The 25578-nt window shown below is 35.4% G+C and overlaps 1 pseudogene; it reads left to right on the forward strand.

The window, feature by feature from the left end:
* The first annotated feature begins 930 nt into the window (after positions 1–930).
* LOC128183637 (uncharacterized) lies at positions 931–23773 on the forward strand (annotated as a pseudogene).
* The last annotated feature ends 1805 nt before the right edge of the window (positions 23774–25578 follow it).

Here is a 25578-nt window from a genome sequence, read left to right on the forward strand (position 1 = left end):
GAATGGCTCGCAGGTTTGTTTTAATCAAGAATTTTTGAAAGGGTGTCTGAAGTTTGAAGAGTTTTTATTAAATATCTTTATAGACTAGTTTATATCGCAATAAGCCAAATTAAGAAATTAGGAGGGATGAGGCATTGGGGAAAAATCAACTTTGAGATAATACCAGGACCAACTCAAATAGGTGACATTTTTTAAATCACTATTTTGGTGACTCATACGAAAAATGAGTTATCTTTCTTTCTATCATCCCTATGAACAGTTAAAGAACATATGTTAAATTAAAAGATTTCTAAACTTATCTATATAACAATAAAAAATATATTTTAAAAACTCTAGTAAAATCATCTGCTTTATCAACTAAAAAATTATATTAAAATTAAAACTACTGATGTACATGTAGATCTTGTTAAAATATGGGTAGAATGTAAACAAGAAGAAAATACCTGGTCTCCCCCAGAGAGAGAGAGAGAGAGAGAGAGAGAGAGAGAGAGAGAGAGAGAGAGAGATGTACTTTTAGTACTGTGATTTGGGTAGCTTTTCGTGGTAGTCCTTGGAAGAAATATTATAGTGGTCACAAACTTGCGACTTTCTGGCTTTTTTTTTTAAATTTATATAACCATTTTTCAGGGATAAACTACATATGTAATAAAAAAAACTTTACTTAGCTATTATGAATTGTTTAATAAAGCTACATTGTATACTTAGCCAATTCAAGCCATATAGTTAGCGGGTCTGTTAGAACTATAAAGGTGTTTTTTTTAAATATATATAAAGTTTATTCTGTGTAGGTTTAATCCTTTATGACGTTCAGAGATTTCATGCTTTGTGTAAACTTGGTTAATTTTTCCCCCTCTTTCAACAGGTAGTAGTAAATGGTTACACTCATATCTTTATCTAAAGGGAAAAAACCTTCGGCCCACAACGTGCTTTCTCGCATAACAAAGCGGGCCGCCTCCTTAAATATTTACCTGTGCTGTTTCCGCAAGGTGTCTTACGCCCCGTAAAAAACAATAAGTTAGTTATCGCTTTTTGCTTCCCCAATGATCGATCTACAGGTGTATTAATGGACATTGTCTACCTGACCACTTGGGTGCGTTATTCAATATTACAGATTATATTAGTCGCGCGCGAAAACGGTTTCACGTCAAAACAATTGATTTTTTGTCTCCCCTCGGGGGCGCCTCGCTGAACAGCCGTTAACAGTTCCCAAACATTCATTTGAATATGGCGAAACTGGCCAGGTATGATGTGGGGGATATACGCTAACTGTGAATTTGGAGTGTGTCAGAAAATGTGAATTCACTTGGATTGTCATGTGTAAATCATGCCTCTGGGAGAACGTATTGTTACACCCATAAATTTGGGCAGGTCCCCCATAAAGATTGACCATGGGGACAGGAGGAACCTCCACCAGGCGGTGGCCTCTAACGCCCTCGTGGGCATCCTCCATCAGCTGGCCAGCGTGGTACGGCTAGCAGACGACATCTTCTGTGACATTTCCGAGGAATGCCAGAAAGTGTTCGAAAAGACAGAACGCATCAGTCGAAAGATCTCATTTGTGGAACAGTTTGTCAAAGACTTGGATGCCAAAACGGTCACCATTCGTAAGTTTTACAAAGTTCTATTTATAATCGGGATTCCCAAACAGAAATTAAGTTCACAGAAAATTAGAATAGACAAGGAGGTTAGAGGGGGAAGGGGTTGTGTTTCAGTTACTTTTGGCGTTGGTATTGAGGACTCGATTACCTGTGTGTAATCAGTTTGGCACAATCTCTACGGTGGACAAGCAGTAGTCCAATACACAATAGCAGTGAACAAAATGTACGAGATCTAGATAAGGCGATATAGGCACGGGGCTGGGAATACACAATGCAAAACAGAAACGTCCAGCCTTGTGATAAAAATCTAAATCAGGGACCTGAGTAGACCCGGTAACAAAGCTCACCTCACTTATATTGTAGATAGCCCTGTCATACACTGTCCTGCTGCTTTATCAGCAGATAACGCAAAGTCAATATTGATTTGTGTTTTAGGTAGGGTCATGATTATTAATTTATGGGTATTCAAGAATTCACCCCAATCTGGAAAGGGGGTATGTAAACTGTTGGTTTCATGTCTCTTGTCACCTACACACTATATATCAACTATCAACCAGTTCGAAAGTGCAGAATTCTACCCCTATGATTTCAAATCTTTGATATAGAAGGACTTTTTTATGAAAGAAATCTTTTCTTTTTTTACTGCAATCCTGGAATGCTTAAACCATAGTCTCTTTCCATGCTGTAGCACCTGCTGTTAATTATTTTTCTAAAAAAGCACACCTGTGGTTTAAGGTAAACATCAACAGTAGGAGTCATCAAGAATTACAGCTTGGGTGATACCTGAGCCATTGGGATATGTAATAATGTAGAAAGCTGATGATTATGACCAATAACTTTCTTTTGATCTCGATCTTAAGGACAGGTGTTGCATTGGCCATATATCAGTCCAATGCCAGCAATGGCCTCATTTTCGGTGGACCTCTAAAGTAATTGACATAGACCACCCAGTTGTTTGGTGCAAATCGTACTAATGTCTATTAATAATGGAGACCCATTGAAATCAATTCCTTAAGACAGAGGTTTATCGGGTGGTGCATGCTCCCTGCATTTAGGTTCACAGAGCGAACCGTTCAATGCAAAGACTCGAGATTGGATCAGATTTGAGTAGCATTAGATTTTCAGATATGAAAAAGAAGTGGTGACTAATTTAGCCTTGATCTTCAGAGTTTATCAGCATGATTTAAGTGTATAATGTTTTTTAATCAAGGGCTGGCATGCCCAATCAAGACAACATATTTCACTGGGTTCTGTATATATACACAAAAGAGGCTTAGTCTAAATAGAAGTTAATTAATTTCAAGGTATGCACTTTACAAAATGCCTTGGAGTCAGGTAAAAAAATTTCTGCAAAATGATCTTAGAAGAGGAATATTTAGTGAAATATTTATATACCAAACAAGGCACATTATGATATGAACGGAAGCCCAGTGGAGAGAAAAAGGGAAGATACTTTATAAGGGAACAATCTCATTATGTAGCAAATGACATGCGCTAATATATAGAATCATTCATAGAAAGTCAAAGATTCAATGGAGAGAAAAAACCCAATAACATTGATGGTATCAATTAATGACCTCATATAACAAACATCTTGGCCATGGTGTAGACTTATAAACTGTCTCCTCTTTTGTGATCTTTCAAAATTAAAAGATGTATCTTGTTTAATGGCATTAGATTTAAGAGTCTGTGGTTTAGTGAAAGTGCCACAGATTTGTCAATAAGATGTATTAGTCCTAGAAGAAAAAAAATACCTCTGGTTTTGTCTTTGATGTTGTGGTATGCCACAAGGTAAAATAAATTGTTACGGGAAGTTATAACTTTAAGTCGTAAAAGGAATGGTTGCATCCTATCATTAGCCTCAACTCTAGTAAAACGCCGGAATTGTGTCACCCCCTAGCTGGCAATTATAGCTCATTGTTCACAAAGTCTGCCATATTATTTGCTCTGCCCCAATTTTTATCTCTCCCAAACACCTTAGCAACAAATCCCCAACAATTTTTTTTTATAAATTGAAATTTAAAGTTTTATTTCCTTGTTTGAACTCAATTTTTGTCCGATTTGTGACCTGTTATAGGCTGCCCTAAATTTTGGTTATGTGGAAAGATTGGGTGAGTCATCTAAAAACATGAGGTGCTTGAAGCTCTGAACATTTCCTTTTCACCCCATGTTTCAGGGTTTTGGAGTGTTTTGTCATTTTTGTAAACCAACCCTTTCAATGCTTTGAAATATTGTCCCTCTTAGATATTGAACTCTTGAGCACACTTCTTTTTATGAGAAATTCCTTGAGTAAATATTTTGTCATTGTGAAGGGGCATCTTATATTGTACACATTTAATAATTTGCAAAGGTGTATGTTAAATTTCTCATATTTATATTTCTTTCAAATATTGGCATATTAGATCATAGTTTTTAATGAACACAAATATTTCATATTCAGTTCACAGATAAGTCCTTTTATTAGAGATAGTATGCAGCATAGTCATTAATTTAATTTGAAACCTATAATTCTCAGGTTTTTTAGATAACTCAAAAAATAAAATATCCAACACATATGAGCAGGCCCACTGGGATTCTTGATCTATTTATTTTTACTTGAAATGACAGAAAACTTTTTATTCTTGTATGAACTGTGCTTGTTGAATTGAACTGGATTGAAAGATTAACGCGAAAAACTGCATGATTAATTAGATTTACAAATTTCATTGAGTAATAATAGTTTTCAGAAAAATACGATTAAACTCCACGATCAAGTTTTATATTGTATAAAAACAACATAGTAATATTGCTTCAAAATTTTTAATGAATTGTGGAATTGCCATTTCATTATGTATATCCCATTTGATGAAACATTGAAATTTAAATAAGAACATCTATTCGAAATCTCCCTATAAAAGAATCATCAAAGACTAGCTTACGCATTCAATTACGGTAGAAGTTTATTTTTTACATCTAAGATAGTACATAACATTTACTAACCATGCAACCTCAAATTCAGCTGAGTGGCTTTGTGTTTAATTTACCAAAATTCAATATATACCATACATTTTTTTTATGTAAAAGAGTAGATGAGGTATTTTAATCCACAAAAATGTTCGAAGTTTAATTTTGTATCAAAAGAATATTCAGTTTGAATTGATTTTTCTAGGGATTGGTGCATCAATGGAAACCATTGATATCTTCCATTAAAATTGCTAGCATTCCAAAAATCAGACTCAGATACATGTACAATGTATTTATAATTCAAAAATCATACAGGCATCAAAGATTGAAAAGGTTGATTAATATGCATTCCCAAAATAGAATACTTACATGATGAATAAATTAGTATATGGTTATAAAAATACATGTAACATCTTGACCTGGTTATTCCTGGTCACTAATTGACAGTTACTTTGTCAGTGTCATAATGACAGGATTTGACACTCTCCGTCATTATTTCCTCTTGGTTTGTCACCTTTGACCTATTGTAATCAGGTGACATAATCCTCACACTGTCCATCATCAATAAAAGTTAGAACAGTTGAAGACTTTGGTCAGAATTCTTAAGCTTCTTGTATTAATGGCATAATTCTTGTGGACTAAATGGGTAATTGATTTGGGATCATTTATTTGATGTCTTTTTATCAGGGGCTTATAGTTACAGGATTGATAATAGAAAGTTAAAGTAGCCTGAAGCTGTAATTTTACGATGGTTGTTTATCGAATTGCCTTAAAAATTATCTAGATTATGTTATAACTGAATATAAACTAAAACGAAAAATCTTTAAAGTTGTTAATTAAATTGAATGAGGATGAATTAAATGTGGCTATATATTTCCCCATTAGTTGATTTAATTTTCTCATATTTTTCAAATAATATTTTAATATTTCGGAATTTGTGAGATGAATGGATGGTAATCCATTAGAGCATGGTTAGACTTCATTAATTAACCTCATGACAGCCCAGACTGGCGTTATGATTAAGGAGGACTCTCCTCAGGACACTTTTATCTGTACTTTCTTCCGCTGTGTTTGATACAATATCACCTTTTATTTACATATAAGGTAGATATAATGATATATACACCTGTAAATACCTGACCAGGTATGTCATTCTCTGATTCACACTTTCTGAACAACATCATGTTTGTAATCAAGGGATTAAGGCAGTTTATGAGTGGCCAGGGAACAGGGGAGCCTTGTGTCTGCCCATTAAAAAGGGAAAGCTTTCACAGTGTTTTGTCAAGTTTTTATCAGTTCACCCGAGCATGGCAGAGTGATGAGGATATGTAGTGGAGAGGATTGGAGGCAGTATTTGGAACAAATTCGTGTAATTACCATGATTACTAGCCATTAGAACATTTGAGAAATGAATGTTTTAAGATTTAAGCCCTTTTTAGAACTGACAAGCAGTCATGCACATGAACCCCCCCTCTCTCTCTCTCTCTCTCTCTCTCTCTCCAAAATATATGTAGACAATTCCAGTCCTCAAGTTTGAGAACAGAGTTAAATACAATTGGAGGCAGCTATATACTTATAATTCAGAGCAAATTTTTGTAATTACATGTACTAGCTTTTTTTAGAACCCTCATGCACCCATCTCTCTCTCTCTCTCTCTCTCTCTCTCTCTCTCTCTCTCTCTCTCTCTCTCTCTCTCTCTCTCTCCAATATATTCATACATGTATACACTTTCAATCCATTTGAGAACACGGTATGAAACATATGATACCGATAATATCAACAATAATTTGATATGTTACAGAAAGTTAACTTTTAAATATGTTCATAACCTGATCGTTATCAAATAATTGTTGAATGACGTGTTTGGAGTTGCCCAGTTACACTTAGAGGCATCATCAATCAGTACCCAACACACATGCTAATTAATGTCACCCAAGATAGACAAGATCAAGAAAAGTTCTTTTAAAAAGGAATCCAAAGATTTTGGAATAAGATTGTTGAGAGACTTTTGATCTTCTTAAAGATATTTGAATAATTAGGAATGACATCAAGTTTAAAATCAAATTTTTAAACTAAAAATATACAGACTTTTAGGCTGAGTGCTTCAATGGACACCATGGAAATGCATGTAGATAATGAGTCTGTGAAAAATGATATATAAAGCACACAATCAGATGTATTGCTGTGATCACTGGTTTTAAGGTGGTATGGGACACCTATCGATATTAATGTGGATTAAAAGTAAATTAAAATCAAAACACTTTTTCTGGTTAAAAATTCAAAAATTGTACAACATTTGTCCAAAAATATGTTTTGATAACTTTGGGAAAGTTAAAAATAATAAAAGCACTAGCAGGATTCGAACTCACGACCTACAGATTCATAGTTAACGCTCTTAACCATTAATTGAGCTACGATGTTAAGTAACAAATCTGGGAAAGAAAACATTTGTAAAGGACTATATATGATAAGGGCCTAAAATGGCCCCCTAAAATGAACATCATCATTTCACTGTCATTCTTTGTTTTCTTAGTACAGATATGTATGTGATGTGTTTACATGATATTCATTTTGGTTCAAGTGCCCACAATTTAGAAATATGACATTGTAAAGACAACCTTTTCCCGCCATTTTTTGCATTTTTAGCGTAAAACAGCTTGTTTTCAAGCAGTTTTTCCTTCCGAAAACATAGAGCGCATTCTTGAACAAATAAAATATTTTAATCAGAGATGTATCTAGCCAAGACTGATAAGTGACAAAAAAATTGTCCTTGTTCAAGCATGCGCTCTATATTTCCCATTCGTAAAAAGTTAAGAAAAAAGTCAATTTTTGGCTGATTTTGATTGAATTATAGAAATGGCGTCACTTCTGACGTCATATACTGCCAGTGAGTGCAAATAAATCAAATAAATAGATGAAAAATGTATTTTATATCAACTCTTCTAAAAAATTAGTTAACATTTTATTGTACCCGAAACACTTAAAAAATGGCAAATTATGGGGGCCAAATTGAACTCTTATCATATATAGTTCTTTATACTTAATTTTATTTTTTTTAATAGGAAATTCATTACAATATGGAGTTGTCTCATACCACCTTAAGAACCCTGAATTCAAAATTTGATGACTTACCAGTATTTATTGATAGTTACAATTTATCAAGGTCTGAAACTGTCATAGGAACATATATTTTTTTTATTTTCATTATATACGAAAACTAACTATATCACTGATTCACTCAGGTATACGTCAACAAAAAAGAGTAATATATAAATAGTGCCTGTTTGGGAGGGTAACAGTTGAAATTGGCACCCCGAGGAAACCATTGTCAACCGACGCGAAGCGGAGGTTGACAATGGTTTTCGAGGGGTGTCAATATCAACTGTTATCCTCCCAAACAGGCACTATTTATTTTATTATACTGAATGTCATAATTTTCAAGAATTTGTTACTACTTTTATATAGAAATGACATGAATTCTACGGCGAACCGAGGAAACCATTGTCAACCGACGCGAAGCGGAGGTTGACAATGGTTTTCGAGGGGTGTCAATTTCAACTGTTATCCTCCCAAACAGGCACTATTTATTTTATTATACTGAATGTCATAATTTTAGAGAATTTGTTACTACTTTTATATAGAAATGACATGAATTCTACGGCGAACAGTATGCGCATGATTTACGCGCATGTAACAATTCGTTGTGTTACCCGTTGCTAAGTGTGTTGCTAACGCTGAGGGTAATAGAACGGATTATCAACTGCATCTAAACCAATCAGATTTCAGTATTTAACATGAAAATATAATAATATGAATTGTTACATTTGTAAATGAGGGAGGATGAGGAGAGAGGCGCGAGGAGAGAACCTTGGTTATCTAATGACTATTTTGTAATTGTTCTGCCCACAGCATTAGATATATTACTTGTGTTATGTCTGGACCTGATTGACCCACCTGATTAAGAGCTTTAGTCATTCACAGGGGATTATAAATATATCTCGTAGAATGAAACTTTGTGTAAAGAACTTCTCAGGATATGTTTCTTTAATGCCTGACTTTGAATTCAGGTTGAGAAATGAGCAAGCAAATGTTGGGTTCTAAGCGGATTAAAATCTATTTCCCACTTTGGACCACAAACTTTCTATATGATTGTTATTAATGCAATTGTTCAACTCTCGTGATAGAAAATCCCTCAAGCAGTGTTTAATGTTTTTGTAATAAAATTCCAATTTCAGTGAAAAGGACAGAGTATTATACCATATGAGTGCTTGACAGCCAGATGCAATGAATTTGCACTGATTGAATCTGAAACATGCCACGGAAATAAAGAAATCTACAATCAAATACGAAATCCTTATCAAAATGTCACACTCCTAGCACTCTGATTGGCAGACAGAAAAATTGTTCAGGTGATTTGACATTTGCGTGGACATTCCTTGCTATTTGCTTTTTCACCTGAGCTACAGCACTGAAAGATAAGACTTAATCTGTAGCGATCTCGGGACAAAATCTCATTATCTCGGCCCCGGACAAACAACAAAAGCTCCCCATCCATCTGACCCCTAGTCCAACTCCTCTATTAGTTACCATGACAATATGGAAATTCATATGAGCTATGTTTTTAATTTGACTTAAGACCCCATAAGAAGGGGCTGGACTTCCTAAATAAAGACTGGATCTTGAGTAAATAGTCATGAATGCTGGGTAGGAACTGGTTGTTTAGGTTCAGATTGTTAGAGACTGATAGTACAGGTACTATAGGCTAGTGTAATTTGAGACTTTGTACTCAGTGTGTTTCAGGGGCCATTTCATTAGTCTCTTGTGGTCACAAAGACAACACGTAGTAGAAGGTGTCTGTCAAACTGTAGCATGTGTCAGTTTATGTACTAATTAATTAGTACAGTGATAAATGACAGGAGATACTCAGTGTCAGAATATCAGTGGACCTAGTCAATAGTACTATACAGTCATGTAGATGACCATTTATACCCCTCAAGTGCTTAAGGTTTAGTGTAAACATGGGAATCATTGTTAATGGTTATGGAACATATATGCTTATGATAGAATAGATCATTTAAGGAATTGATGTGACAATCGTTACCCATAATCATCATTACTCCATTTTTATTTTCATCTAGTGGTCTGAAATGAAGAAGAAATAAGTGATTAATTTTATTCGTTTTATTGAACACATTAAAAGAGGATTGTGTCAATCTGTCTATTTGTTCACTGTTCATTGACGAAAACATTTGAATGTTAAAAATTAAATGTTTTAAGTTGTAAGTGATCTTTATAAATGCATTAAGATTGTGAAGTCGCTGGTGATTGCTTTGAAGTTTGAGGTCAAAAGGGCCTTTGAAGTAGCAAAGAACATATATGTCTTGTTTTGTCTGAATTTGAAAAGCCATAAAAGAATTATCAGACGAACATCTTCAAAATACAAGGCATTGAATTTCAAAACAACAAAAAGACGACCCTAATGTCGTGACAGATCAAAAACTTTGTATAGAACAAACCTACGAATATTTTTAACTCCAACGTTATAGCTGACATCCGTGCCAACGAGAGATATTAATATAAGTTGTAGAACTTGTTTATCAATCGTTGTAAAATAAATAAAGTTTAGTTTAAAGTTTAGTTTAGTTTTAGACAATAATATGTCGTCAATTCACCCAAGATTCATGTAAGATATCATGTATATTTTGGACAGGCGGTATATCTATTACAAAGAATGCTGAAATGCGTACAACAAATATTTATAAAAAATTAAGATTTATATAATCTCAGATTGACATAGTTTGGTTTGTTTTAAATGGAGACTGTCCTTTTCAAGATCTTAATTCAAAGAATGTGTTTTTTGTCAGGATGCCCAGATTTAGTGTCAATATATATCTCAACACCTTTTGTCAACAAGAAAAAATCTACTAGTACTTTGGAATGCTCACCTTGATAAAACACATATATATCGATATCAAAAATCTACTTTGGAATGATCAGCTTGCTAAAACATCAATTTAAAGGGATTTAAGTGAACTGTGCTACGTCAACTACAATATATACTAGCTAAGTAATCTTAAAAGGGGTGTCTTGCTCAACATATCTTTCTAAATGTTGCATAACTGTAAAATCCATTAAGACACTGGCTTGTCTTGGTGTACACATGTATTGATGTTGGGTGTACTACCATTAAGGCAGCTAAGCCGTGCATTTACCCTCATGTTTATTTGTCAAACACTGATTTTAAAGAGCAGAAATGGATCATTAAGGCTCTCTAAGTTAATAACAAAAATGTGGAAAGAAAATTTAAAAATATTTAATTAAAGACCCACTGTTGTAAATGGACTTTCATTCCCATTAAACCTTAAATTTCGGAAGACATTGTTAACATTTCGTAATCGTTGACCCTAGTTATCTCGCTGTTTCCTTTCAATTCTTTGTTAGAACAGCGTGCTGGCAGTAAATAAATATTGGCTTCTCCTGACCTAAGGAAACCCTGTTAAGACCCGTTCCAGTATTTACTTAGGAGTATAAACACAATCCTTATTCTCTCTGAGCCTGTTTTAAAGACATATATGCTACACAATGAGAATTTTGAGAGTGAAATTATTACTGATATTGATTTGTTGAAAATTGAATGAGAAATTTTAAAAGATTATATTGAATTTCAGTCTCATAATGTCCTCTCACAAAGAATAAGATGTCATGAAAATTTAGGCTTGAGCTATCATTTGTGGGTTAAGACAAGGGGGTCTACTCTGTCAAAAATTGTTAATGTTAATACACGAGAGCAAAGAGAGGAGACTTCGGGACTATAAACTCTTTACAGAAATATTGTAAACTCGATTGAGAATTGCTAAATGAATATTGAAGGTTATAACTTTTCATTCAGCAGCCAAATTATTTTAAAATGATCCCCTTTAATCATAAATGTTGTAGGGGCCTGAGATTTAGGTCTCCCATTCTATTTTATGATTTGATCAATTTCATATGGAATTAAATTAAACTTTACTTCTAACTAATAACAGGTATGCTTTTTGGGCTCTTAATAATTCAGAACTTATATTTTACTTGATTATACACTTTGGTGCTTTTAATTCATTCGGGTGGAATAAAGCCCCAGCTCATATCAATGGAGAATTACGAAGAGGGAGGTGTGCACTCGCAATCATCAATCAAAGTACTGAAAGTACTGAGAGACGGAGGCATCATTGCGGAGGAGATTAATCTAATAATTCCAAGTATTGAAGTACCGACGGGAGTTGATTTCATCGATTGACATTTATCTTAAAATCAACGATATGTAATTTCGCATGCCAAGTAGAGTCTTATCCGTAATTGAATCACGCATATTTTCATGATATGAATTTTCGGGCTTTTCCGACAATTTTAAGAATTCTAAGAAAAAAATCATATGAATCATGTTGCGTAATATTTTAGGATAGAATAAATTCCATCAAACTATGTTTCAGTAATGTAAATATTTCTGGAAAATTATATGGATCCAAGCAATATTTAACTATAATAATATTTAATGCTTCAGAATGCATTACATTGAATCTATCGATTATTTTCGAGAACAAGGTCTTGTCAGCGGCGATGATCTGTGGTTAGGTCCAAACACAGTTAAAATAATTTTACTTCCGGTTTGCCAGAGTAAATGCATAGGAGAGTTGATAAAAATCAACTACCAAAAATAATAATGGGTTTTTTTTCTTCAAATTTTAAGGTATAGAAGGTTTAGAGTATCAATTAAGAGTTTGCAATATTAAATACTACAGGACAGAAACTACTTTGCTAATAATTCATGCTCTTTTATGGAATATGCAAAAACAAATTACAAACAAAAAATATTTTGTTAGTTAGTACTATACCTAATGATTCACAATATATACTAAAATCAATGATATATAATCAATAAAAACTTCTGAACAGTGAACTTTTTTCATATGAAAAAAAATCGTTCATGCTTAAAAACCCTTAATGTTACATGAAGGTAATACATGCATGATCTCAATCTCGCATAGTTGTTGTTCTTTTCCTTTTGCAGAATGTACGATTCGATTGTAGAGTGATATATTTCTAAGCATTTCAAAAAGTTATGGAAATGAAATACTCATATATAAGAGACGCTACAGCTCATTTTGCTCAATTTTGCTCAAAATTACCGTTGATTTCATCATTTCAGGCAGTCCAAAAAGTAAATATTGCTAGCTCAGCCTTTTGATCAACAGCTTAGCGCATCAACTGTAAACATTTCATCGTGACTTTCTGCAAGGGATGAAAATATTACGAATTTATACAGATTTTACATGTGGTGTAAACAAAATTTTAGAGATATAAATTTAGAATTTCGGAGAAATATTTAACACGCAATTGCGAGTTTTTTTTGCTGTGAAAAGATTCAATCTTTCTGTATATGCACGACTTCTATTCTTTTATCTAACTATGTTTAAAAAGGGAAATATCCAAGATGAAGAGAATTCGCTGTAATATCTCTTTAAAGCTAAATTTAAAATAATATACCGCGGTAGATCTTGTTATACCCCGTACTTCACTTTTAAAAGAAAATATGTACATTCTGTAAAATGTTTTTACACTTTTTTCACGCGAAATTCTCTCATCAGCTTGCAAAAACACACTGACTTCCCAACTTACTTTGAAATCGACAGCGCTGGCCAGACAATGCAGGATTAATCAAGCTTCACAGCACGTGGCCTGGGTACTCTACCTATGCACACACTAAATGTGTGTGTGTGTGTGTGTGGGGGGGGGGGGGTTGCATTAAAGGGTGTAATCTGGATATGTTTAATTTATTTGTTTCACTATCCTTATAGTAGGTAAAGTATACATGCCAAGTAAAGCTAAACTAAAATGTGGCATGCTATGATCACGGTTGTCTGTACTTAATTGGGAGAATACTCAAGTTCACATAGCAGTGGTTCAACTTGTTAAATAATCATTTTATTGGATCGATGCCGGGGGCGGGAGTGTAGCTATACATAGAAAGATATATCTCCACAGGAGATTAATTGATAATTAATGCGCAAGTAATATACGATACAGACTAAAAACCACGCCGTGTTTATCCATTGAATCTTTTAATTATTCAATATTTCGGTCAATACAAGATGGTTCTTGAGGAATCCTCATTATTTGACGTCACGGACAGGAAGCTGTATAAAAAGTATAAATAGCCACTAAACGATTACACACCATTGTCCATTGCTATTCTTAAACTCATGCATATTCATACTTACTTGGAATTTGACATATAAACTAACATTTTCGAGAGAAATTATGTTTATTGATCGCAATATGTATAGTTCTATTTATTGTTATTTCAGATAAGATATTTATTTCAATAATAATACTGAAATATGAATCCCAAACGAATATTGCAATTTTTGCCGCTAGGTGGTGTCCGTCAAATCCACTATCGACGTCACATGTGAGCTGACCGGTAGCAATAGAGGAGGCTCATAGAGCCTCCGTCTAAAAATTAGGAGATTTTTATTCATACACTGTACATAGTGTCTGAATCAAAATCAGACATGTCTAATTAAGGTAGAACTGTACAAAGATGAATGAAAGAAAAGTCTGTACGTATAGAAATATACTCAAAAATCCGTGAGAGAGTTTAATGAGACATCTAACCACCATTGAAATGTTGCAGCTGATAACTACCCCAATTCAGAAGGGCTGCAGAATGCAGGCTGTTATTTTGAGGACACCCTATAATTTTGTCCTATCTCTCTCTTTGTCATTATGTAAATGATCCAACAGAAGCAGTAATTTCATTTATTTATGGCTCTTCATCCAGCAGTGTTGCATGTTCTAGCTGCATCTGATAAAAGGGTCCAAAAGCAGCAGCCAGGGTTATTTGTTATCAACCGAAAAGCTGCATAACAAATATGCTATATTGATAGCATTGAATCTTTTGTGTTCACAACAGTACCATAAGAATTAAAAACAAGAAAGATATTACCGGGTATATGTAAACTCTGCAGTAAAACAAGGAATGCATTACTCAGTACCAAGGAACTTGGTATATAAAATCTTGATTTTTTAGTGAGATATATGCCCTGCAGACTTTGCAATTAAATGAGAGTAGATGGTATACTTATAAGGAAACTCAGTCCTAGAAGATATTGCAACCTTGATTCAAAAGATTAAATTTTATCTTTTCCCATGCAACCTTCATACAATAACAGTTTCTTTTTATGAATATAAATGAATCTTGTTTATAAGGATGAAAAATTCATTCATCTTGGGACTGCACTAAGGTTTTACAGAACTGTATATATTATACATATAGAGTTCCTTAAAATTCATCTAAAGCTGGTTTGAGTTGAAATTTTATTAGGCTCCAAATGTAATGCACAGACAATTTCATGATGAAAAGATTTAATTTTTGGTCATAGAAACTGAGGAATATGATATTGAATGAACTTTAAGAAGCATGTGTACGTTGCTAGCAGCTGGTTGTGAATGGGATCTATTTATGGATCCCAGGGATTACATCGGGAGCCTAGCTGTCATCATCATTTATATACCCAGCAAGGATGCCTCTGTGACAGCAAAGTTTAAAAACACTGAAAATTCAATAAGCTTCATTGAAAAGTGACAAAAGCAGCTCAAATGACAGAGTTATAGGTTCTGCTTCATCTATTATCAATGAGGAGGCCATTACTGATAGTCAAAGCGTGTAATTTCCAATCAAAGCATCACAAAATAATTATTGATCTATTTTGCATAAAAAATAAGGAAACAGGAAAGTTAGACATATGGTGCGTAATGCATTGAAACCATTTACAAGTCCTACAAATTTGAAACTGAAAAGCAGGCAGTTCTGGTTTAAAATTCTCTGTTGCAGTTCTTTCATGAATTTCCTTTGATCTTGTAACAAAAATCAGAAATCTATATGTTAAATGTACAAAAAAATCATTAATTTTAGGGTCATCTTGCAATAATTATAATGTACGTTACATGGCAGCATTCTTTTTCAAGTTTGATTTTGGTTTTTAAAGAAAAACCTTTGATAATTATTACAGAACTCTCTGAGCCAGCAAGTAAGTAGTGACACCCACATATCACACAAGGCTTTCATTCAAAACCAAAGTATAGCCCCTAAAATGTAGTTTGGAATAGGTACAGTAAACCAACTTTTTATGTGACTATACTTTATTTTGTGAATTTCCAGTGATACATAATTATTATGTTTTTGAGAACTTAATATTTGCAATGTTTATCATATCAAATAAATGAAAAACATTTAAGGTCCAGTTTGCTTTAAGAAATATTGGTGATTTTTTTTCCATAAAAAAGTTGGTTTATGGCTTCTATTCATTAAATTCAAAAACTTAAATTTTTGCATTCAAAATTTGATCCTCTGGAATTGTGTAAAATAGACTTACATAATTGCATAGAAAGATTTTTATTCAGAAGTTAATTTTTGACATTAATTAACAGATGGAGTTCTAGACGGGGCATTGTATGGTGTGTGCATTTCATCAGCAAACCTTGTTAAGGGTACAACAGTGTGTGTGAACAATTTGTACCCTTTCATAATTAATCCTTTATATCCACTGAAACTAATTTTGAGTCACTGAATATCATTAATTCAATCAAGCACATATTTAATATTCATAATTCAATCTGTTCCAATTTGTACTACCACACTTAATTAAGACCATCTCTAATTGATTTTATGAAATGATAAAAGGAGGTGGAGGTGTTTGTTATTTACGATAAAAACAATGTGTTCATAATAAAATTTTGAAAGAATGGCAAAAGATGTTAAGCTAGGGACACTATTTTGTCAGTTCTGTGAATATCGATTCTAAAGACCACAGCCCTTTGTTAAAATGTGTGGCACTTTTCATCAGGTGCTCCTAGTCCAGTGAAAAATGACAGGGCACAAGTTTAGGTCAAATCAATAAGGGGCCTCGTGAGGGGGAAAAATCCCTTTAACAACCCTCTGACTAATTAACATGGCTTATTTGTTTTCATACTTCTATGTAAACTTTGAAAAATATGTATACCACGAAAACATTCCTGTAGGCGTAACGGATTAAAAGGTGACATTAATCATAAGCCGTAAAAAGCGTGGTCTGGTCGTGGGTTAAGTGAGCAAGCCGCTAACAAGACAGACCCCAATATATATAAAGGAACATATTTTTGTCACCTGAAAGGTAGCAGAAAAAAGCATGCAAACTCCTAAACAAATACTCCTGTGTGTGAAATATGAGGGGCGCTGTTTGTATTGAATTTTTAAGAACTCGATATTGCTCTGTATCATGCAAGGCCATAGAATTCCGATATTTTTGTGTGAATTAGAAACTTTTGGGTAGTTCACTTTTATGCGTTTTTAATTTGCAAGTTTAGTTTACTGTATAGGACATTTCTGACATATTATATTAATTTTTTTTAAGGCACTGCAATGAACTTTGCCTACGAGTTGGGTTGGTTTTTCATTTGACGTATAGAATTTACAATGAAAAATCAAATGACTAAGAAGTTAATGCGTCTGTAAATTTTTTTTAAAAGTTTAGTTCAAAGTAAGGAGTATTTAACAAAAGTAATGGATTTTTTCAAAGTACACATGTATAACTATATCAATTTATCTTGTGTGGTCCTGGGTGAATTTCACTAATTCAGCTTTGTTCACATAACTGTCTCTATGAATAACTTTCATCAGGGGTTTAATACCATACAGACATGACAGTTCATTTATATCAGTGTTCTCTGGCACATTCACATTCCGTATTAATATGTCTTCTTTTGGAGTTTTGTGTTATTAAACACCAGAGTTGCATATCTTACGTATATTAATCAGGCTTTAAACTTAGTCATTAACAAGGGTGAGACCTGTATTTCCAACAATAGACAAAAGTAATAACAAAATTTATGATCCAAGAATTATCTTAAAAAAAGAAATGTATTTGAAAGTTCCAACAATAAATGTGCCATAATCAAGGTTCTCTTTTGAGATTTTTTATACATTTCATAAAACAATGCTAATTTTGTATGGTGTATGTCTATAAGATTTTTTTGGCATTTTCTAGAACATTGCTTTTAATATTATTTTTGTTTTTTGCTTAATCAGCTGTTGGTGACTTGACAAAGTTCAGCCATTGCCACGATCATCATGTTGCCAAGCATGGCTTTGACTGCGACCTCTTCACCTCAGACAGCCGGCCGCACTGTATACAGGATCACTACGTACTGTCCGAGACCTCCCCCTCCAAGATCATGCGGGGAGCAGATATGTACAGGAAGGACGGACTCTGTACCTCCAGATTGTTCAAACTGTGGCCGGTTGCCCTCAATGAACCCAAGATCTCATCCCCAGATTTCAATCTGCCTAGGAGGGTAAGGGTATAAAATTTACACCCCTGAGAAGCTTCCCCCCGTCCCATCAAATTCTGAGCCAACTTTACAAATCCCATAGAGAAAAAACTTTGCTAATCATATTGCATGGAGCAGAATATATAGGGTTTCAGAGAATCGTTAATGCTAGAATGTCAAACAAAAGATATGTTTTTTCCATTTGTTGCAAGACAGACCAACAAATTTATTAACATGAAATGATTACAATAGCAATTACTATATATGAATATAGAGATCCAGAGAATCCATGAAATTCAATATTAACACAGTCCATATTTTCAATATTTGACATTTCAGCTACTAAAATACTGTAACCGGTAATTGATAAAAAAATGGGTTTCATATGGACATTAGTCAATTAGTTAAAAAAACAGAATAAATTGTATTGCCATTATGATTGATGTACATGTATCACTATTTGTGTAGTTCTGACTATCCCTGTATGGTGTACTCTATTGGTATGTGTGTTTTTAAGCAACAAATCAAGAGTGTTGGAATGCAAGTGAAACATAAAAATAATGTATACCGGTATACATTTTATAAAGGATGAATTGGATCGTAATTATGGTTTGGATTGCGGATGTATCTTACATCCACAATTGAATATATGAGACTTTTGTGAATATAAACTTATTCAAGAATTTTTTTTACATGAATGACCAAAATTTTCAATGAGAATTGATTCTTATATTATGTTTTTTCTTTTCAGTCGCAAAACGTGTTCACCTTTGAGAAGAGATACAAGAAGTTAAAGGAACGGCGGAAAACAATTCATATCACTTGTGAAGTTTTTCCGGAGGAGAAAAAAGACAAAACAAAGGAGGACCAAAAGGAGAATGAAGCCACAGAGATCGTGGTTCCTCCGTCGGAGATCATCAAAATCGACACCTCGGGGACAGGGTTCCATCGCATGCAGGCTCTCCGGAAAGTCCTGGCCAGGGTGGAGTATGAGGATACAAAGAAGAAGAAGAGACGGCATACTCTGTCTGGGGTTTCCGATAGCATTATGCAGGAAATCGAACGGTTTGAGAAAAAACGTATGAGTACAAATGGACGTGATCATGTGAGGGACTATAACTTCGAGGATTTGGACGTTATTGAACTAGAACCACCTAGAGATGAAGAAATGGCCAAATATCTGGATGAAATTGATGGTAAAATAGAGGAGAGAAAAGAAGATGAGAGAATGCTGAAAGAGCCTAAAATTATGAAATTCTTCCCATGTAGGAGATCAAAATCTCTTCCAAGATGTGCCAAGTTGAATTCCGCAAAGGCTTTAATTGAAAGAAGATCTCACATAGCTGGGCTAAATGACAGTGAGTTAAGTCTAAATAGTAACCATTCTAATGAAAGTAGACATTCTCGCCTCTCGAAACGTGGCAGTATGATTGGCAACAAAATTCGGTCACTGGTGCGGAGTAGTAGCGGGAACAGACTGGTGGAGAAAATCCACAAGCCTCGCCCCAAGTCTCTGGATCTCGATGCTATAGACTTTGAGGTCCCAGCGGGCCACTCTAACCTGGCCAAGATGCCCAGTATGCCCGATGGTATGCTGACCCGTAAGGAGATGAATATGAGGGTGGGTCCCGGCACGTACTATGGTTTTGAGACGGAGAGTAATACATTACCCAGGCGGAACGTCAAACGGAACGAGTTTCCTTGGGAGTCATTGCCAAAAGACTGGACAACCTCTGTCAAGTTACGGGAGATCTCAAAACGGCATTCCAGCTATACAGATAGGCAGTCTTCCTCAGGTAAGAGATCAAACAATGAAGACAATGTTAACATTGCATTCATAACATTGCAGGTGGCTCCTCAAAAATCTGGTTTCCTGTTTGGTTTACATGTATGAATACTAATGGTTGTAAGATATGCATAGTTAATGATGATAGCATAGAACTTGTGATTCATAAACAGTCCTAGCAGTTGATAAATTATTCTCATATGCAAATAGTGTAGTGAGTGAGCATTGTCCCTACAGCAACTTCCAGGAATATGGCCTTGAAATCTATTTGTTTTATGAATGCATCAAATTTTTTTAAAAATTAATTAATTCAATGAAAATAAATTTTGTTTCGAAGAAATTACAAAATAATAGACCTTCAATCATTTGACTGTATATGTATCAATAACATTTAATTTGCGGCTGTGGGTTCTAATGGAACGGCAACATGCAATGTGCATTTGTGTGTTTTTGCCTTTGCTGTGAGATAATTTTTCAGCAGTATGGTTAACACCAACTGGTGCCTGGATCAATGATAGCTAGTCCGTGTATCTCGGTGTTTTATGTCCACAAGTCGAGTCGTTAGGACCTGGTTAATGTGTTAATCCGATACAACGGACAATGTCGACAATTTCCTGAACAGCTCGTATTATGTCAATACAGCCAATCTAGAATCAATATACTACTTATTTAGCCATAATGTCTTAGGGTCATGGTACCAAAAAACATCAAGAAAACCAATTACTTTAAGTTAATACCAGAAAAATTGACTTAACCGCCTTCTCAGAAAAAGTCAAATAAAGGTAATGATCACTGAAATTAGTCCATATTTGCCTCCATTTATGTGCATTAAGTGGGTTTTTTTCTGCACCTTATGACATTTAGCTTAGAAAATAAAATGTTTACCTATTAATAATAATTATTCAATGATGATTTTGACTCTTTTGATATTATTGAGCAACTTGGGTAAATATAGCTTCAGAAATTGATGTGTGTCTGTTTGCATTTGTTACTGTTTCTTTAAGTACAATGCTGTGGTTTCATCAATATTAGTTATGAATAAATACTTAATATTAGTTGAGTTGATCCTTGAAATAAATTGTTCATTGATGTGCATTTTCTAATAACTGCCACAAATTCCTTGATACTTTGATTTTCATTACATCCTAGAAAATCGATGCCTATGAATATTGATAAAACCACAGTATATACCGGTAGTACTTGTGACCTTGACCTTGTATTTGTAGGTCACTGGAGTGGTTGTAGCAGTAACCGTCATTCTCTGGACAGTGACCATGTTGTCAAGGCGGAGACCAATCCAGCATCCACCTCCCAGTGTTCCCTTGGCAATGACTCGGGGCGAGACTCCCCCATTCCCCCAGAAAGCAGGTAAAGTTATTACATAAATAGACACAGAGACGAAACACATCCAAAGCAAGCATAAGCAAAACTAAATATAAAATCGCAAATTCAGCATGTGCAACAAAAACTACTCAAAATCAGAACATCAATGTCAAAATAAGCAAATCCAAGCTTGTCAAAATCTTGCAAAAGCACTGTAAGCACACCTAAAATTACCAAACATCTATGTATTGATAGGGTTTTTTCAATTTGAAACATGGGGATAAACCTAAGAAAAACAGGCAGTCATTTCAAAAGGTGTGCGTAATGCTAAAAGCATGCTTCATTTTTTGAGGCAGTGATAAAGACAGTCATTATGAAATTGATAGATTTGGAAGTGAGAGGCTCTCTATTAAAGGATGTATAAACATCTCATATTTTTATTACATTTACCCAGACCAGGATAAAAATTCCCCACCTTGATTTCTCAGGTGTTGCACCTTTAATTTGTCAGGTGTCTATCATCATATATGGATATTAAATCTACCTTACCTATTCTTAAATAGTTTTAAATTGCTCCCTATGATCTTTAGACAAATTGAAATTCAGCCCAAAACTGAAAATGGTTATAATAAGGTATCAAGTTACTGGGTACTAGTGTTTCGCTAATTCAGTACCAGTATATCACTGATGAATTTTAAAAAGTGTGTAATTCTTTGATACTTCAGACCGTGATGTGGATTTTGTAATTTACATCACTTTTATGAAAAAGAAACGTAACATTGAAACCCTATTAAATAAATTGCCCTCCGCAGCTTTACTCAGATTTACATGTACATTCATCTACCGAGTGAAACACTAGAAGTAACAGTATCTTACTACAACTATATCTGACAGGCAATAGATGGTCAAGTTCACACCAGTCAAAGGTGTATTCAAGAGAATTGCTGATATGCTCTGTAGAGTTATCCCCCTTTATCAGATTTTTTGTTTTTGGTATATTTCTTTATTTTTTTGTCTTAATGACTGACAAAATAATCTTGTTTAGTAAATTTGATTTCATATAATTCAATGTATCTTTTAAAAAACTTTTATGGAGAGTAATTTTTAAAAAAACTACCGATATATCCTATAGGTATCTTGCATTGAAATTAGTGTTACCTTATGTATTATGTTTATTTTAAAACAGACTTTGTTGTTTTGTTGCAGATGTGGGACGGAATCAACAGGAGGCTACACAGGAGATGATACCAGCACATTAGCAGGGGATGACAACTCTGTCATCAATGCCAAACTGGACACAGAGACCTGGCTGAAGAGCTTGGCGGTGCGTGCCCTGGGGAGGGAGGAAGTGATGTCAAGTAGTGCCGAAACTCTCTCCTCCCTCACTCGACTGACCAAGAAAAACATCATGGCACTGGACCTCATGATGTCCTCCCCTCAGAAGAGACCCCCACCCTTCGACGATGGGGAGTGTTCCGAGTACTCAGTCGACCAGGAGGGATTCTACACGTCTTTCCACAATGACAGTGGACTACGGAAGAGTAACGGTACACTGGTGGATGAAGAGGAAGAGGAAGAGTTGTCCCTTAGTAAAGACTCGCACAGTCTGTGCAGTGTTGACAGCGTGATTCATAACCCTCAGGGGGCAGGAGAGAAGTTTGCTGGAACGAAGGCAAGCAGTGGGAAGATCCTCAATAAAGTGACTCCTCCTGCTCCTCCCAAGAGGACCAGTTCATGTTCTGAGGGGGGTCCCAAGTCTCCTCAGGATTCATCCTCGTTCTCCGACACTGATCAGGAAGCCATGTCTTCCAGGGTGATTTCTAAGACTCAGATTTCTAACACAACCATTCCCTCTATGTGTCTTGTTCTCAGTGATGAGGATAGTTCACTCAGTAGACAGACTTCAATGGAAGGAGACCCCTCCTTCAACAAGTGTTCCAGTGAAAATGTGGCTGATGCAAATCAATCACAGGAAAATTCCCCAACAAACCCTTCCCAACTTTCTCATTTCGATGGGAAGGGTGCATTAGATCACTCTAACATTTCAGAAGACAATAGTCATTTCCAGACATTACCAAAAACTTTCCATGCCAAATCAAAAGAATCCCAACCATATGATTACACAAAGTCATGGCCAAGATGCATGAACAAAAAGTCTAGCGAGGAACATCCAAAGTGTGGAATATTGAAAAACACAGACCGTTCCTTAAGTGGTCCCAAAACTCCAAAGTCCCTGAACTTTTCACCTGTCATCAACATGTTCAACCCAGGAACACCTCTGTCCCTCCAGCTTCCCCTCGTGTCTTCTCCAACCTCTGATGAAGATGGGGGAAAAGAAAGCAAGATTGCTAACTTATCAGAGGAAGGGATCTACAAACTGACAGTCCAAGAGGAAAGGAAAGACCTTCCACTCAAGTATCACCCAACTCTTGTTGTAAAACCTGGTGCACGATCACAGTCGTCCGAAAGGAAATCTTCCCAGGAGTTTGAAAATTTGCCTTGTGAAAAAGACACAGAAAAACCACCTTCCTGTTCATCGTTTACAGGAAACAATACACAAACATTTGGTTCCCATCAAAATGGTGCTCTCTCAAATCAAACCACACCAGATTCATCTGTGACATTTGCAGGAGCACATAGCCTTAGTTCTTTTGGCAGCATCAACTCTTTGGAATCAGCAGGGTCTATTTCTTTAAACAACAGTTTAACATTTGTGACAATGCCCAGTTCATGTAGTTCTCCAAATCTATCCAACCTTGATGTCCCAATGATGAACACTCCAACTGGGTCATTTGAATCGCTCTCTGAGCCATCTACATTCTCTTCTACAAGTCTTCCAAACCAAACCAGTAATACTACTGACAATTCTAATTTGAGTTCCACAATTGAAACCATAGCAATAACTACAAATTCTCTGGACTTGTTCAGTGAAACACCGACAGAAAATCGATCCTTCCGGACATTTTCAGGGCCACCTATGTCAACGTCAACTCCTCACTCCTCTGTGTCCAGGCTTGGAAACCAGTCCAGAATTCACAACCCCCCTCCTCCTCCTCCACAACGAAACAAGTATTCAGCAGCTACTTATTCAGAGCCCGCACACAAAGTGGAAGAGAGAGGGAGAAGGAGAGTGAGACAAGAGACTGTTGTGCCTCAAGAACCGGAGAGAAAATTGAAATCTTCAAAATCTCTCCCAGAAAATGTGGTCAGTTATACTAGCACCAAATATCAAGAGAGAACCAGAAACTATAAACCGACGAAGGAGGTTCCAACAAGCAATAGAAAGAGAGGTGCAGTAGTGAATGTTATGAACTTGAATCATAATGGACCTAGTTACCAAGAAGAGTCCACCAACAGAACAGATTCTTACAGAGTAGCCACTGCAGAACCAACCAATGAAAGACAGTCTCACAAAGGCTTTCCTTCTGAACAATCCAGTCGTACAGATTCATACAGAGTGGCTATGGCAGACAGCAACAATTGTCGCACAGGATCATACAGAGTTGCAATGAAAGAGAGTTTAAGTTGTCCATCCTTCCAACCAAAACCTAGTAACCCACCTCCTTTGACCAATCAAAATTCTTCATACAATGGCATTACAGACCATTACAACAACTCACCATCTAGTTCCAATGAATACCTTCTTGACTGTACAAGAACAGACTCGTACAGAGTGGCTGTGAGGAACACACAGGGAGTGGTGAATAATGACGCGGTACAGAGAAACTCTTCATACAGAGTAGCAGTGGACGAGATGCAACCCTTCATGCTGGACTCCAGGATGAACGGTCTGAACTCTGGGGGAGACCTGGCCAGTGGAAGGGACTCCAGACGGATGGGGATAACCAACATTGATCAAGTCAAAGAAATACCTGGAAATCAGGGCGGTAAGATAATTGGAGGGGTGGATGTTTCCAAAATTGACACCAGCAAAGTGGTCAGGCGTCGTCAGAAATCAGATGTTGATCCAATATCGGTTATCTCCAGTCGGGATGCAAGTAAAAATGCGAACAGGAGTCATAAAAGCAGCAATAAACGACATAGCAACTCCTCAACATACATAAAGTTTGATCCCATCTTTGAGTTGGGCGAGGATATGATGCTTTCCATGGAATCCCTGAAAACCGGATCCAACTCTTCCCTTAAAATGAGTCCCTCAGACTTTACTGACCATGGGTATGGATTCAACAAGGAACCAATGAAAATCAGTGGTAGTGGAGGCCAAAAGTATCCTAGTGAAAAAAGTAGCTCCTCCTTAATTGGCTCAATCAAAAGTACTTTCAAATCCAAGTCTAGTAGTTCAAAACAAAACAATTCTGCCAACGATGACGACTGGAGATTCTCAATGGTTTAAATCAAAATTCACTTTTTGAGAGTTGTTTTTTTTTCTAAGCCCCTCCCTCGCTCCAATGTTTACATCCTGTGATAACAAATGTTTTTCCATGACAAAAACTTGTGGTTGATGTTATAATATTTTTTTGATTGTAAAGGAAAAAAGAGTGCCATATGCAATAATATTTGTAGAGTTTTAAGAATTATTCAGTTTTAACATTTTTTTTCTTCACATTTTTACATCTGCAT

This window comes from Crassostrea angulata, chromosome 5, assembly GCF_025612915.1.
Source record: "Crassostrea angulata isolate pt1a10 chromosome 5, ASM2561291v2, whole genome shotgun sequence".
In the NCBI taxonomy this organism is placed as follows: domain Eukaryota; kingdom Metazoa; phylum Mollusca; class Bivalvia; order Ostreida; family Ostreidae; genus Magallana; species Magallana angulata.